General features: G+C 32.6%; 1 pseudogene; it reads left to right on the top strand.

Annotated features, from left to right (window-relative positions):
- The first annotated feature begins 575 nt into the window (after positions 1-575).
- On the top strand, positions 576-929 carry LOC145824350 (secreted RxLR effector protein 161 pseudogene; annotated as a pseudogene).
- Positions 930-3,561: the final 2,632 nt, after the last annotated feature.

Genomic DNA, 3,561 nt, shown 5'->3' with positions numbered 1-3,561 from the left:
CCTCAATAAGGATTCTAATGGTGGTAATAGCCAGGATGGATTTGAAATTGCATCAATTAGATGTTAAAACAGCTTTTCTCAATGGAGAATTAAAAGAGGAAATTTATATGATGTAACCTGATGGTTTCTAAAACCAAGGCAACGAGAATAAAGTCTACAAGTTGAAGAAATCTTTGTATGGACTTAAACAATCTTTAAGACGATGGTACTTGAAATTCCACCAAGCCATTTTAGAAATGGGCTATGTTGTGAGTCCATTAGATCACCGTGTTTATATCTGAAAAAGTGATGACAAGTTAGCCATATTATCTTTATACGTGAATGACATATTATTAGTAGAAAATTGTCCAGATATGATTATAAAAACCAAAACTTTCTTGGCATCTAGATTTGAAATGAAAGACATGGGTCTTGCAACCTATGTTCTAGGAATTAAAATTTCAAGAGATAGAAATACAAAATTATTATATCTAGATCAAGAGAAATATCTAGACAAAGTGCTCAAAAGATTTAATATGGATAAATGTAATTCTTTTAGCACGCCTGTTTGCAAGGGACAAAGTCTTAGTAAAAGTATGAGTCCTCAAACTAAATCTGACGTTGAGGAAATGAGAAATGTCTTGTATGCTCAGGCAGTAGGCAGCCTAATGTATGCTATGACAAGCACAAGACCTGACATCTGTCATGCAGTTGGATTAGTAAGTAGGTTTCAATCCAATCCAGGTAAGGAACATTGACAAGCAGTCAAAAGAATATTCAGATATTTAAAAGGCACTAAAAATTTGAAGTTATGTTTTGGTTTGTGTGATCTAGACATAAAAGGATACACTGACGCGGATTTTGCAGGAGATGTAGATGATAGAAAATCTACTAGTGGTCATGTGTTCTTGTTTGGTGGAACAACAGTTTCTTGGTTAAGTAAGAAATAGAGTTGTGTTGCAAAGCACACTATGGAAGCTGAATACATAGCTTGCAGCACAGCCGTAAGTAATGCAGTTTGGATTAAACGAATTGTTGACAGTTTACAATTAGGTATACCTGCCAGACCGGTCAATATGTTTTGTGACAATTAGTCCGCCATCTCATTAATAAAAAGTGGAGCAAATAACTCTAAGGGAAAACATATTGATGTAAGTTACCACTATATTCAGGACATAGTGGAGAGAGGTGAAATTAAAGTCAATTATATACTCTCAGAAGATATGGTGGCTAACCCTATGACCAAAGGGTTATCTCAGGAAAAATTCAGAGAATATGTAGCTAATATGGGATTGAAAAATGCCTAGCTAGGTGGTTTAGCTACTTATATAAGAGCATAATCGGATGACTCTGGGGATGCCTAGATAACCGATGTTTTGCGACTCTATCTTGCATGGAAACATGTGTTTGATCAGGTAATAAGATAGAGGAACTGACAAGGTACGGACATTATAGTTAGTAGGAGATGTAAAATCCATGATATGCAACATGCTGACTAGATGATGTTACCTGCTTGATCAGCAAAAAGTCGTTGGTAAGGTGTGTTAAGGAAAACCTTTAGGAATAGGCCTTAGAGGAAGTACTTTACAATAATTTCAACGCAGGTCAACACATGAGAAATGTGTGTGGCTGAAGTCGTCAATGGTGATTGGGTATGAGCTATGAACCCAACACTGAAAATTGATGCGATTCATTTGAAATATAGTGAATTGAAGTCATCTGGAGTGTGTTGTCAATGGGAGAGCACATTCGTACGGGTGCGGTCAGATTGGTGGCAAAAACATGCGCACGCATGGCCAAGTCACGATCAGACGTCGATCTATGAGGTAATTTCATAGATGAAAGTTGGCATGCGGCAAAATTTTGGTACCAAGGTTAAAAATGCTCAACTCAGGTTTATCATCTTATTATGGTGTGTTCAAGTGGGAGATGATGGAATAAAGAGTGACCACACCATAATTTGGTGTGATTCACTTCACTCAATCTTTTCTCTCTTGAATTGTAAAGAACCTTCCCGCAAGAATATTGAAGCTATCTGTTAGTTAGTTAATGGTTTGAATTCAAACATCTATAGACACGTCTTTTAGTGAACCATGGTGACCGTTGCTATATGAAACAAATTCAAATAGTATGCCTATTCCCAAAGGTCACTTATTTGTGTATATAAATACATAAGAGCAGGATTGGAAATCATTGAATAAGCTAGAAGATTTTCTATTTTCTAACTTTTGGATAATCAATATTCTTGCGTGATAAACACCCTCATGGGTATTTCGATCAATTGCCATTGTTAAGTTAATCTTGCACATAAAAATTTTGAAAAACTAAAGGAGTAGGACACACCTTTGCAAAATACATATTTCTTTGAAAAAAATGAATTAGTTTATGTTGTGAAATTCAGATTACTCCATTGTTTGATGTTTGGACCACAAATTGCAACGCACATCTTGCTAAATATAATTAAATCAATAGAAGCACGTTGTATTGAGCTTTGTTTAGAAGTTGGAAAAAAAAAAAGTAGCAGCAAAATTCCAATTATATATATTTTCAATCAATATTCTGTCTCAATCATGTAGGTTGACTCCATGAAATTATTTTCATTCTTTTGCATTGTTAAGTGCTAGTCAAATTAAATATATCGAGATGTCATTTTTTTATTATCACATCATAAGTTAATTTATTTTTTTTTCTTTTTAATCTTTTTATTTATGGTGATTATATCATACTTACTGAGCATTACATTTGCAACCCTTCATTACTATATGATAAAAGCAAAATCAATTAAATGATTGGTATAAAATTTCTCAACATATATTATAAATGATCTGGTTTAAAACTTGAATCTTGTCTCTGGACTTGACCGACCAAATCTCTTATTAGGCCTTAATAAACTCATTATAAAATATATCTATACTATATATTACGTAAAAAAGAATTTTTAACCCCAATACTTGTGGGAGTTCTAATATTTCAATCTGAAATTTTTAAATTTCTTATTTAAAAAAAATCGGCATTTATTGATTTGGTCAAAATTCTCTGATCAGCATTTATTAACTTTTTTCAATTCACATGTCTTTCCACATGCCTGTATTTATTGATTTGGTCAAAATCCTCTGATCAGCATTTAAAATCCACTCATACAAATAATTATAGATACAACCTGTATATAGTTACTGCAGTACCTTTTTTAACTTTTTTCATACACTATGATTAGTGATAAGATTGTTAAATTATTTTTATAAAAAATTTAAAAAATATAATTTATATATTAAAAAAAATCTAACACAAATATAAATATTTATAATTATCTCATATATAATACGAGTAATAGGCTAGTATCGATAATTTAAATCCATCATTTTATAAAGTCTTTTAATAGGTCATTAACATAAATATCCAAATAAAATGGTCGAGGAGATTCCAAACCCACTACAATGGTCGAGGAGATTCTAAATCATTCTACCGTTTGGTTTTGCTCTTCTAGACAACTTGTGTAGCGGATTACACGTGTTGAATTTTTTGTGTTCACAAAAAAGAAAAAACCAACGAGTTGGCCACTTCCACTCTGCAATTGACTTTTCA

The sequence above is a fragment of the Camellia sinensis genome, chromosome 4, assembly GCF_055761805.1.
Source record: "Camellia sinensis isolate YWXY chromosome 4, ASM5576180v1, whole genome shotgun sequence".
NCBI classification, from domain to species: Eukaryota; Viridiplantae; Streptophyta; class Magnoliopsida; order Ericales; family Theaceae; genus Camellia; species Camellia sinensis.
The sequence above is the reverse complement of the archived record's forward strand: the minus strand, read 5'-3'. Positions and strand labels throughout refer to the sequence as shown.